Here is a 14,301-nt window from a genome sequence, read left to right as displayed (position 1 = left end):
GGAACTTGTCCCGCTATACAATTAATGGACGAGGCGCAGGCAAACAGAGGAAAGTTCTCTGCCGAGTTCATAGCATCTGTCTCGAGTTATACAGAGTTAAATGCTAGCTACCAGCCAATCAGAAATTAGAATTAGTTGTTTCCGGGTGAATTATGTGTTCCCGCTGCAAGCTAGTTCGTTATAGACAACACGCGCACACACGGAGTGGAAGTTGGAAGAGCACGATCTGATGAATGCGGTTTGCGGACATCTTCATTTATTTATTTATTTTTTTAGCATTTTGATTTTACGATTCCTGGACGATATCTCTTGCCTGTGATCAAAGACAGTGAGAGCTGATGTTGAGGAGTATAGCCAAATTCGTGCTAAAAATGGGGAAAAATTCTATATTTTAATGGTAAAATAATGATTGAAATTAGGTTTAGTTTTAGTTTGATAACCATTGTGTTTTGAACCTAGGGTCCAGCTATGCTGGGGGTACAGCAACAGGGTTTGATTATTCAGCCCGGTTCCCGGATGTTAGATATGTACTTGTTCTGTAATTAGGGTTGTTGATGATAATACCAAATTAGTAAAATGTAAAGACTACTTTGACCAAAAATTCTGGAAATCAATAATGTATAATGTTGGATATTTGTTGATATTAAGTAATTGAAGCAAAAGATATTGTCTGTTTTATAAATGAAATTATGGGTCGGGGATAATTTCCCTGGACAAGTATGACTAAAGTTAAACGAAATCTTTGTGAAAACAACTTAGAATATTTTGAGCATTTCGATGCAGCTTATTAAAATTAATGTGCGGCCAATGATAATGATGAAGATTATGATTTGGCTATTGTGATTAAATCCGCCACTGGTGGACTGTAAAAGAATACAGAGAACTGCTTAATCAGTGGCTCTGTTTACATTCCTGAATGGGACACACACTGCTTCAAGGGTGTGCAGTAAGTTGGAGCCGTTTGCAAGCTCACAGTGATCAAACTATAGTAAAGGACAGGTGTCTGATGCTGTAGTTGAGGCTGACACATGAACCCACTTAATGACAGAGAGTGTCTTGATTGTGGTCAGCAGGACATTCTAACATGTAACTGTAAATGCCCACCGAGAAGGTGTAATAAACAAAGTGTAATTAAGTGATATAAATTTCTGGTGTTAATGTGGGCTTGAAAGTAGATCAGTGTTTAATATGATGATATTAACATTTTCGTCTGAGTGTCTCTTACGCAGTGATGATGTTTAACAGAATTTTTGCCATCGGATGCAAAATACACTTTTATATGGTATTTGCAAATAAATGTGTCTTTGCAGTGTGTGGACACAATCACCATGCAATAAAAAAAATCCATTCACTTTTTTTTAATCCTCAAAAAGCCATAAAGTTGTTGCTCATTATCATTTTAAAGAGACAGGCACCGAAACGGGTCACTGTCAACAGAGCTGTTTTTTAAGAGGTAAAAAGGGTGTTGTTTTACATAACCATTGAGAAATTTTAACCAAAGTATGTTACAAACTTTACATGAAGACCCAAAAGAATCATACCAACTTGTGGAAAATGGGCATCCGATGACCCCTGTAAAGGTGACCGGTTTTGGTCTTGACATACATGCTCAGGGCAAGTTGTTATGACACAATGTTATGTACATTGAGCACTGATGTTCAATTGGCTTGTTTGGGGTCAAATTTATTTTTATTTTTCAATAAATTTGTATTTTTTTTAAATATAACTATTTATTTTATTTGGATGAATTTGTCTTTTTATCAGATTTAACAATTGTTATAATTTCCATTTGTGCTGGTCAATTATGAACAATAGGCAAAATTGAACTGCTAGCAAAAATTTAAGCGAATTTGGTTGGGTCGATGGACCGCTGCTGCAAATATTTGGGTGGCTCCTCCCCTAAATCTCACTCTAAACTTTTGATAAAACTTGAGAGCCCTGGTTGTTTAATTTCGCAATTTTGAATTGAAAATAACCTAGAATTTGCGTTAGCCTAATGTAATTTGTAACTGTCAATGTGACAAGACAAGAAACATTATATTTCATCATATTAGGCATACGATTAATAATGAATGTCCACATATTGTGTACCTACACTGTAAAAAATGATTTTTTGGTAAGGTAAAAACTACTGAAAAAAACCAATGTAATTTACAAGAAAAAGTTAGTTCAGGCAAGAATTAAAAAAACTAAGTAAATTCCATATCAGTACTTAATTCAAGCGATTAGAAATGAAAGCGTAAATATCAACTCAATAAAATTAAGTAAAAATTACTCAACTTTTCTGACATTGGGGTTCCCATCATGCACTGGACCTTGAATAATTAATGAGGTTCATTTTTCACTGGTTTCCAGCAGTATTTACACTGTTTTATCATTGCTTTTGTTGTCAGGATTTAGTAACTTGCCATTTTGTGACATTTCGAGTAAATTTTCTGCTCAAAATGACACATTTCAAACACAAAAACGATCCATCAAATGTTACCGTCATTTTGTATTGTCTTCCCAGTGGCGCAAAAAGTGGGTATGCGCTATATGCGGCGCATAGGGGTGCCGCATCATGGGGGCGCCAAAGCGATGGTTAAAAAAAAGGCGGCGGCGCGCGCGTGAGCGCTGAGTGAGCAGCACAGGAGTGCGTTATCGTTGAAACTCGAAAAAGATGAATGAAGCAAAAAAGCGGTCGGGGGCTAAAAATAGAAAAAGAAGGAGGTTAAAGGAGATGGCATGTCAAGGGATGCGACAGCAGCGAAATAAGTGGATGGTGAAATGCAACAGGTATGTGATGTTTGTGCTTGGAGGAGGCTTGCAAATATTCATGTTAACAGACTAACGTTTGCTAACTCTGGGAATGTATGTTAGCAGCCAGAGCTAGCTAGTTTAGAATATGCAAAACCGAGGTTGCTGAGCTGAAAACTAAAAAATATAAGGTAGCATGTACAATAAATGACAAGAATCTAGAAAACAACTAATGCAATATCTCTGGTTTACCATGGAATCATGCGTAGATTTGCTACCAATCTTGGAGGCTTGCAAATATTAATGTTAACAGCAAGTGTTTGCTAACTTAATGCAAAATAATATTGCTGATATCTACATTTAGATTTTGGTTAAACCTTATGGTACCAATCCCATGCATGACATATCTCAATTTTATTAAAGTAAAATAACAACTGGTAAATATAAGGTAGCATGCACAATAAATGACTAGAAGCTGGAAAACATGACTTATGCAATAAGGCTGGTTTATCATGGAAACAACTAGATTTTGTTTTACCATTCATGTATGTTCATGTTAGCTCTGCTATCAGACATACAAGCTATAGTTACATCTGCTGGGTGACATGGAAGCTGTATTTAGGGTCACATCTCTCTCTCTCTTTAAAGATATGTGCTATATAATATGTATGATCAAGTGGCAAACAGCAACGAGGCTTTTGTTGTCCACTTGGACAAAATCTGTTTCTGTTTTGTTGTTGTTGTTGTTGTTGTTGTTCATTGACATAATTTATGTCCTCATTGTTGTCATTGTCACAAGTACAGGGATTTGCAAAGAAAAAAAGAAAATTTTCTGGGATAAGGAAGATTTGATGGATGATCATTTTGATACAAATGACAGCTACACACAATATGATGATTATTATTTTTATATATATATATATATATATATATATATATATATATATATATATATATATGTGTGTGTGTGTGTGTGTGTGTGTGTATGTAACTGTTTATTCTGTAACTTTTTATAATTTGTTAACATTGTATATATATATATATATATATATATATATGTGTGTGTGTGTGTGTGTGTGTATTGTGGGGCGCCAAAATTGTTGCTGCATACCCCTCTAACACTGGGTAGTTGCGCCCCTGTGTCTACCAAGTATTGAGGTCTTTGCATTCACATCATGCTTAACATCTGACATGATGAAGTATAAATTACTTAGATACTCTAAGTAAAACACATACTATAAATGACTGGTATAATTCAATAAAATTGTTTGAATGAAATGTAATGCAAAGGAAATTTCAACTAAATTGATATTAATCAACCTTTTACTAGCCAAGTTAAAATTACTTATTTTCTTTGTTACTTTCACTTAACTAGGTTAAGTAAAGTTTACTTAATTCCATATTCCAAATAAATTTTAAATTAAAGATTTCTAATTAAAGCTACTGATGAATATGTTTAGGTTTTTACTTGGCAAATCTTTGTAAATTTACTAGCATTTTCTGAGTGGAAAAAGTTGCCTAGCTTTTTTCAAGTAAATCCTACTCCAAATTTTTTTCAGTGTCCCTTTTAGCCTTTCAGTAAATGCACTTAATGTTTCATGAAACAAATAGCTATCAGTTTTGTTTACTTTCTTCACTGACAGACGAAAATACAGTATCAATTAAAGCTCAGCATTGAGAAGGGAAGAGATACGAGGCAAAATAAGGAGCCTGAGAGAAAAAGAAAGAGAGAAGATGACAGAAAAGAGAGGAAGAGCAGGTAGGCTACTGACAAATAACTTATGCTACTGCCAACTGACATGTATTACATTTTATTCAATTGTTTGGCCTTCCAATATGATAGAATGCACATAGATCTGTGAAACTAGCAAGCTCTTCTATGCCCTTCACATAAGCTACCCAAAGAAGCTGACCGTTTTATTTTTTGAGTTCATACAGAAAGTGCTGCTAAATCTCGAAGATGGGAAGGCCAGGCCGAAGTTGCTTGCACTTAAAAGTGAACTTCTAATTGACTAATATGAAATCCATGTTGTTTCTGGTACAATTAGGCAATTGAGTTTGCGGGTTTTTAGAATTTTAAACAGCAGTTTTTGATTTTCTTTTTAAAAGTTCCCAATGTGCGCTGTTAAAGTTTTAATAGTTGATCTTAAATATTTCATGTGAAATGTGTAATGACATTTTGTAATGTTATTTGGACTGATTTTGCACACTGATTTAGTTTTAAAATGTCCCTGTTTGGGCGGTCTGTTATAGTCTTAAAGGAATAGTGGATTTAAAGGGTTAGTTCACCCAAAAATGAAAATTCTGTCAGTAATTACAAAAGTCTTACGGGGTTGGAACAACATGAGAGTGAGTAATTACTGACAGAATTTTCATTTTTGGGCGAACTAACCCTTTAATGGTTAAAGTGTATATTTTATGAAATTGTTTTAATGTCATTTGGACTGAACAGCACACTTCTGTTTTATGCCTGATGACCTTTTGTGAAAAAGTATTTTGCATCATTTCCTTTCATCATTTCTTTATACTAATATTTTCCCCTTGTCTTAATTTAACTTTATTAATTTGAGCTTAATTAACTTAAATCATTCACAGCAATCGGTTTCCTCACACCTTTTCAGTAGCTATATAGTTGTTTAAACTTGATTCAATTTATTAAATGAACTCAAACCAGTTAGTTTAAATTAATGGAATGAACTTAAAATCTTTAAGTTACCTATACTCAAAATGATTGACTAAACCAACACTAAATTATGAGTGAATAGGACTCAATATATATACGTTCACAATTCTCATATGTATTTGTTTTTAAACTTAAACGGTTTGTAGCAATCAGTTTCCTCAATCAGTTTGAGTTGAGTTAACTTATTGGATTTTACAGTAAACATCAGAATATCCCTTCTCCTGTCAATGAAATTCTGTCATCTCCAAATTTTTAAATCTTATTGCGGACACTCATTTTAGGTGGTGTTTGTTCTACTCATTGATCACAGTACCTTGAAAGTAAACATAACCGGAAATAAGTGAGATGTATTTCCAAACAGAATCACGAAACTCAGTGCAAGTGGTCCATTGCTTCATATATTGACAAATAATTGATTGTTGTGTTTTTTTTCTTACATTTGCTTCCAGTCCCTTTTAATTTTGGTATTTCTTTAAGCGTTCAATCAAATAATTCAATAATTTTCCACAGAGAGAACACACATAAGGCCTCTCATCTGAATGAACTATCAGGTGATCTTTTAGATTTGATGATGAAATAAAACCTTTACCACACTGATCACAGTTAAATGTTTTTTCTCCAGTGTGAACACGCTGATGACAATTGAAATCAGATTTACTTCTAAAACTCTTCTCACACTGAGTACAGTGGTACGGCTTTTCTCCAGTATGAACTCGCTCATGTAATTTCAGGTTTCCAGACTGAATGAAACTCTTGTCACAATATGAGCACTTGTAAGGTTTTTCTCGAGTATGAATTCTATGGTGCTGTTTCAGATATTCAGCTCTAGTAAAGCTCTTCCCACAGTCACAACACACATGATCTTTCATGTGATTAGATGATGATTGAGATCAGTTAAATATGTGAAACTCTTTCCACACTGAGTGCAGGTGTGCATCTTTTTTGCCTCTGTTCTTTGAGTTTTAAAGTTATGATGTTCCTCCTTCACTTCATACAGTTCTTGTCTTTGCTGTTTCACTTCCACCTGGTCTAAAATACAAAGAAATACAGTTAGAATCCATTCAAGCAGCTTGTCAATAGAGGGTGCTGGGGCGCCGCCCCCATCAAGATTACAGAAATATACATATACAAAAACTATATAAAAAAACAAAAATAAAATGGTTTATTCATACGATGTGCCGGCTGGTAGTAAGAAAAGCATCAGCATTTAATAAAAACTGTCTTTCATCGGTCTACAATTTTTCTATGTTTTTCAAAATGTTTCATGCGGTTTCATGGGCGAGGGACGTCGGAAAAATGGATGTCTATCTGAGACTTTAAATTTTCGGGCAGCATGTGACCTGAAGCTGCTCTCTAATTGGTTTCTTAAAGATTCTCCTCCGGGCGCAAGTCGTTTCGTCCCTGGCCAATCAGAATTGGATACATGTTATTTTATCCAATCTGATTGGTTCTCGTCACCTGTCATTCAACTTACGCTCTGGCCCAATACTGCAAGTGCGCAGGCGACACCACTTCGACAGACTCCGCCAAAACCTTGCTAGGCTGACAAGTGACTACAATTTTTGTATAAACACAGGCAGCAGTTAATCCAAATTCTGTAATTTATTTACAAAAAAAACCCTGTTCACAAGGCTTTCGCTTGTAGAAAAAAAAATAATAAAGGATCTCGGACCGGAACAACCAGATTTACAAATCAAGCAGCAGGCCAGTGACAAAGGACGAAGCTATACACGAAACTTCTCCCGCGCTTTTTATGAGAAACGGAGGTGGCTTGCTGGATGTAATGTTAGCAATTCCCTGTTTTGTTTTCCCTGCCTTTTATTTCAAAGTGTCGGCACTGAAGTTTTGTGGACAACAACGGGGGTAAGAGACCTCAAACATCTCTCTGACAAATGCAAACGTCATGAAAGTAGCCGCAGCCATCTTGATATTAGCATGAAACTAACGTTTTTGGGCAGAGTTAGCATTCCTGAACAACTAGATGAAGGCTACAGGATTGGCATTAGAAGGCACAACAAAGAGGTGACAAAAAATTGACACATACTGTCCAGGATAATAGACTGTGTGAAGCATTTGAGTTGGCTTTACGTGGCCATGATGAGAGTGAGAGCTCAGATAACCCCGGTATATTTTGCGGGTTGGTGGATTTTGTTGCCTCTCTTGATGGAGCATTGAAAGAGCACCTTGACAGTGCCACAAGGGAATGTCAAAAACTATACAGAATGAGCTACTGGACTGTATGTTGTCTGTTACAAGAGAATAAATAATCAAAGAAGTCCAGACAAGTAGTTTATCAATCCAGGCAGATGAAACAACAGATATTGCCACACAGTCCCAACTTGTGCTTGTGCTGCGCTACATCGACGACAAAAATATCGTGCAGGAAAGATTTTTGAGTTCATCCTTCTGCAGTCAGCTACAGCTGAGTCCATTTCTACTGCACTAAAAGAGCGTCTTGCTTCTATCCTTCCTGAGGATCAGAAAAGTAAGCTCATCTGCCAGGCATATGAGGGGGCCAGAGTGAAGAGGGGTGACCACTGCAGGTGTTCAGAGAAAAATACAAGATGTGTACCCAAATGCCCACTACATCCACTGCTACGCACATCAGCTCAACCTGATAATGCAACAGGCCACGCCTCACATATCCAAGACGAGAATTTCTTTTCCTAACATTGGTGGATTTGCCCGCTTTTTTTCTAAGTCACCCAAGCGGACATGTTTTCTGGATAAAGTGATTGCCCATAGACTACCAAGATCCAGCATCAATACTGTTTTTGAGCACAGAGAGGATCTCGTTCACTGTTTTGAGAGCAAACAAGACTCAGGTGACTTTGACCCCAATACTGTCAGAGTAGCAGCAGCCCTGGCCATGCTACTGGAGGATGAGGATTTTAAGTTCTTTCTGGAACTTCATCACCACATTATGCCACATGTAGACTTCCTCTATGCCAAGCTCCAGAAAAAGAACAATGATTCTGTCCATATCAAAGTGAGCATCCAACAGTTCGAACAGGAAATACAAAAGATCAGGTAACTGTATTCCTGTAAAATGATGATTATTTGCTTTCTCTTTCATTTTTAAGTCTCTTTCTCCTTTGCTAATATTATAATTAGGGCTGTGAAAAGATTAATCGGGATTAATCGCATCCAAAATAAAAGAAGATGCATTGGGCAGCACTATAAAAGCGTATCCGATGCTCAGTAGAAGCAAGCTGAAGACAGAGCTAAGTCTCATCTACAGCAAGGAAGAGTTTAGAGCCTGCCGTGGTGCTGTGGACCTAATCCAGCTGTTTATGGAGAATAATCTCGAAGAAGTATTTTACGAAACTGTGACTCTCCTAGAAGTTATCATTACCACACCCATGACCACGGCTGAAGCTGAGAGGTGCTTCTCAACCTTGAAAAGAATAAAAACTTTTCTCAGAAACACCATGACCCAGGAGAGGCTGAATGCACTGGCAGGGCTCGAAATTAACCTTTTTACTTGGTAGCACTGGTGCTCCCAAATTCAAAAAGTTAGGAGCACCAGCAAAAATTTAGGAGCACCCACCAAATTTGACGTTTAGCTCTGCCAGTAGAGTGGAACGACTGGCAGCATTCTGGTGATTAAAAGCCTTAATAATCAATCCTGATTTGTTTTCCACACACTTGTCCCTGCATCTTTTTGTGCTGGGCACTCTCTCCGTGTTTAAAGCTCCAGTAGGTCACTTTTGTAAACAAATATTTGTTAAAACTGTCATTATGTCCTGACAGTAGAATATGAGACAGATAATCTGTGGAAAAAATCAAGTTCTTCTGGCTCCTCCCTGTGGCCCTATTGCCATTTGCGGAAATACACCGCTCCCGGTCAGAAACAACCAATCAGAGCCATCAGGAAAGTCTTAGCAGTGTCAATCACGCTCGTGTACGCGCTGATCATCCCCCTCTTGCACAGCGCGAGCGCGTACCGTGTTCTTGACTCTCCTGTTCGAACTCGTTCATCCAAATGAACGAATCTTTTTTCGAGTCATTTCGTTCATTCAACGAACGAAATGACTCGAAAAAAGATTTGTTCATTTTGAACGAGTCTTTTTTGGAGTCATTTCGTTCATTCAACGAACGAAATGTCTCGAAAAAAGATTTGTTCATTTTGATGAACGAGTTCGAACAGGATTACGAACGTGCATCACAGAACAGAGCAAGGCGAGCATTTGTGCTTATAAAACTTAAAGTTTTGTATTTATTTTTGAAATGGCCGATCTTACGTTAGATAAGACCCTTATTCATCGTCTGGTATCGTTTAAAACCCTTTGAAGCTGCACTGAAACTGCGATTTGGTCCTTGAAACGTTTGTGTCCTATTGAAGTCCATTATATGGAGAAAATGCCTGGAATGTTTTCATCAAAAACCTTCGTTTCTTTTCGACTGAAGAAAGAAAGACATGGACATCTTGGATGACATGGGGGTGAGTAAATTATCAGCAAAAGTTTTTTTTTAAAGTGAACTAATCCTTTAACGTTATATTACTAGCTATTTATAACTTATAGAAAGAGTGCAACTTTATAAAGTTACATGTATTGCAAAATACATAATGATTTGAGGACCAAGTTTGAAGTCAAAGTATGGGCAGGCCATAGTCAATGTAAAGCATATTGTTGATGTTTCGTTCCTATTAGTGAATGTTCCATAACTGTTTATAATCCGTCGTCATCGGTGGTCCTGCTTACTATCCTGCACGTTCACGGCAGGCTCCGCTGTGGGGGACGAGCTGTGGAGGGAGGGCTGTAGCGCAGCAGAGGGCAAGGGGGGTTGGGACCTGTAAGTTGTTCTTGTTCAAATTTTCAGGCTAAGTCAACATTTTCTCAAAACTCCCTACCGCAACTTTAACCAAGCTCTCGCGCTTAAAATGTTTTGGTTTTCGGTGGTGGCCGATGGACACGGTCCTTTCTTGCCCTGTTTTTATTTATTTATTTTTTTATCTGTGATTTTACCACTGTATTTCATAGCTTTGTAAGATAAAATCCTTCTTTGCTAAACCTAATAATTATTTTGGTATATTATCATATCAATATGCGCAAGGAGGGAGAGCAAGACGGTTTGAGTGGCAAGTTTGAAGACGGTGAGAGTGCGCGCGCGACCGGCTCTCTCTCTCTATGCTCGTTCTTTCAGTAACATGAGCTCTGTCACAAGCGCAGTAGTCAGTCATCTATCACTCACCGATTAAATAAAACTTTGGCGGTCGCCAAAAAAAATTCAATGCAGGGGGAACCTCGTTTCATCTTCTCTCTTACTCAGCATTTTAAATTTCGCGCGGTAGTCAGCTCCCTGTCACGTGACAACGGAGCGTGGCATAAGTGAGTTGGAGTGATTGACAGCTAATATTAACCAATCTAAAATCTGCTTTAAAGTTAAGAACGTACGGATGAAGTTTGATTGGATGTAATCATTGGATAGAATGATGGTCCGGCCTCCGCGTATCAGCGCACATAAGGTACACACTGTGCAGTAATTTGTGAACGTATTGTAGAGAAATAAAAACAGGTCGCACCACAACCATTATTTGCACTCGCACAAATGCTCCCAAATATATTTTTAGGTCGCACCGATTAAATTTCAGGAGCATATGCGACCAAAATTATCGCACTTTCGAGCCCTTACTGGCATTGCTGTCCATGGAAAAGAGACTTGTTACGGAGATGACTGACTTTAATCAGAGAGTAATTGAGAAATTTGCTGGCCAGAAAGAAAGAAGAGCAAAATTTATGTTCAAGCAGGAAACATGCTTTTTGGTAGTGCTTTGTTGGTCTGAATTGTATATAAAGGAGAGCAACATTTATGTTCAAGTAGGAAACATGCTTTTTGGTACTGCTTTGTATTTATTTGCCCCCCTCAATAAAATTTAAAAAATGTGCCCCCCAAAAAATAATGATCTACAGCCGCCACTGCATTCTAGTAAACCCTGATTTAAAGGGATAGTTCACCTGACAATTAAAAGTCTGTCATCATTTACTCACCCTCAAGTTGTTCCAAACCTGTATACATTTCTTTGTTGTGCTGAACAAAAAAGATATTTGGAAGAATGTTTGTAACAAAGCAGATCTCGCCACCCATCAACTACCATAGTAGGAAAAAAAATACTACGGTAGTCAAGGTCTGCTTGGTTACAAACATTCATCTAAATATCTTTCTTTGTGTTCAGCAGAACAGTTCAAGAGATAACCATCTCTTAATTTATAGCAGTAAGCAACAGAGATCAGGTACCAGATCTTCCATGTTTTGTTCTGTCATTCACTTGTTAATTGGTTCAAATATGTTTGACATCTGCTATATAAAAGGTTATGATCATTTAGATGTTTTTCTCCATCATTTATCATCAATATACTGCTTATTAATTCAAATTTACCAAAGCAGTCAGCAGTGAAGAATCAAGAATGGACACCAACCTATTTGTTCCTCAGTTTCTTCATGTTTTATTCTGGATGGTTCTGGATCACTCATGTCTTCAATCTCCTCTTTAATAAACTCCATCTTTAACAGTCACACAGATTTCAGCTGCTACTCCTGGAGTTTGTCCTTCTCTTGTAGGATGATGGGAATATTCCCAGTATTTATTGGTGAATTGTTGTGGGAGGGGCTTCACTGCAGGTGTGAACTGTGATCACTGTGTTTTTATCCAATCTGCATTTAAAAGGTACAGGACCATCATGTTTAACTGAGCTGCTGAAAAACCTCTTTGTCTCCAAAAGTTCCCTGTTTTCAGCTCATTCATTATGGTGATGTCTAAGATCTTCAGTAAATTGGCACATTAAACTCATTTTATTGGTGTTAACAGGCTGAAACAAACTACAGTATCATCACCTTTGATTCATCAGAATTTAAATAAACATTAAGTGGTTAGAATCAGTTTTAAGAGGATAAATGGGAAAATTCAACCCTGATTTAATAACAGAAAACAAAAGATCAGGTATCTGTTTATTAAATATCTGGATTTTGATTAGCCATAAGTTATTTCTGTCATTCAATACAGTCAAAATGTGAAAGATAACTGCTGTACAAGATTATGATCTAAGTGTATTTGTCTTATTTGCTTATTCTTCATAGCTCTTATGATTGGTATCTAAAAATATATTAACTAAGCCAAACAGTGATCCTCATGCAATTAAACTAATTGAAATAATTCTTGAATAATATTTTTTTTGTTTTTATATTTAAATAAAAGTTGTGTGTAATTTAAATATATAATCAAAAAAGAGAATCTGGTGATTTGGATAATAAATGTTTTTTCATTGAACTTTCATGATACAAATCAAATTACCCACCAGTGAATGTTTGTGATGAAATAACAATGGTTCAAATACAAGTAAAAAGTATTTATTGAAATCTGGATGGTGACAGGGAGCAATAATGGAGAAAATGTCCAGAGATGATGTGCACTTGGCAACACAGGGACGCTGGGACAGCCCGTCCAATGGTGAAGACTGAAGGAGGAGCTTGTAGCTTGATCTTCTTGCCAGGTTTCAAGAAATCACACTGAGCTACTGGTTGTGGATCAGCCTGAAAGGATATTTGAAATGTACATTATACATAAATATACATGATGATAAAAATAATTAAAGAAAATTGGCACATGTAGTGTTGTACAAAATACCACCAATTGTACACTGATATTTGAAAGGACTAGGATATAATTATTAAATATAATAATTGTTAAAATTCTCCCCTTTTTAGTCACCTGTGACCAAACACTTGGTTTTGAAGTGACAGATGGGCCACTCTGGAGTCCATCCTGAACACACTGCTCCGCAGCAACCAAAATCGTACCCACATGGGTACACACCTCTCCATTGCTGCATAGATCCAGATAGACATTTTATCAGCGGGATAAATGCAAGTATTGAAAAAGTGTATCTAAATGCTATTGTAAAATGTAACGTTAGCTAGCCAGCCATACTTACCCTGCCATGCAGGTGCAATGCCCACTCTGGATTTCGCCGGACTTCATCGCAATGATCCAGGCGGAGTAGCTCTTTGAAAGCGTCTGACCCGCCTCGATTTCCCCATAAACGACACAGGTATTTCCATTTGTGTGTGTTAGAAGTTTTTTAACTTTTCCGGAATGAAAATAGTTATAGGCATCCAAGCTGCGATATGCCTTGAATGCCTCCCTTGTGTACAAACATTCCTTCTCAACTAAATATTCAAATATATTTACCTGACTGACCTCCGGTAAATCAGGCAGGTCTGTAGAAAAAAAAGTTTGCCTCAATTTTGTTGAACGGGTCTGGTAGTTTAACGTTGTCACATTTTAATCTGGCCAAGTAGCGGCTCTTTTCTTCGACTGATAGTCGCAAATAATACTGGCTAGACATACTTGCTAGCTAATTTGCTTGTTTCTACAGATGAACTCTGTTGTTATTGAGTCTACCGGAAGATAAGTTTGGGCCACAAAAGCGCGCATGCGCAGTAACGTTTGTTTATGTTGTTGCTGTTGAAACTGTCTATAAGGGCACTCCCCCTATATCTTTATTGTGTCAGATATATTTCTTGCATCACTTTACTCACAGCTGATTGGTCCAGTTTTGGTTTGGATCTCGAACCCAGAATAAAAGCAGTGTAGCGTAAGATACCATGGCATTGAACACTGCTAAAAACCAATCCACCTTCTTGAACTCACAAAACTTCTCTGTTACGTATGTAACCCTCGTTCCCTGAAGGAGCCCAATCACCTTCTAGTGTAAACTAAACGAGATAATGGAGATTGGCGCACATTTGCTTTTCCCTGAGGATCCGAGATAGTTACTAGGCAGCTCAGCGGTGGTACAGCAACTGTGGCTACGGGATGTGACGTCTCTGTTCTCTCCTTCGGGGAACGAGAATACAAACATAATTGATTGGGGTTTTTT

General features: G+C 37.3%; 1 protein-coding gene; it reads right to left on the bottom strand.

The window, feature by feature from the left end:
* The window catches only part of LOC143715444 (uncharacterized), a 261,819-nt gene that overhangs the window by 185,421 nt on the left and 62,097 nt on the right, over positions 1–14,301 (bottom strand).

This window comes from Siphateles boraxobius, unplaced genomic scaffold, assembly GCF_051911475.1.
Source record: "Siphateles boraxobius isolate OS27281-9 unplaced genomic scaffold, OSU_SipBor_1 6, whole genome shotgun sequence".
Classification (NCBI taxonomy): domain Eukaryota; kingdom Metazoa; phylum Chordata; class Actinopteri; order Cypriniformes; family Leuciscidae; genus Siphateles; species Siphateles boraxobius.
The sequence above is the reverse complement of the archived record's forward strand: the minus strand, read 5'-3'. Positions and strand labels throughout refer to the sequence as shown.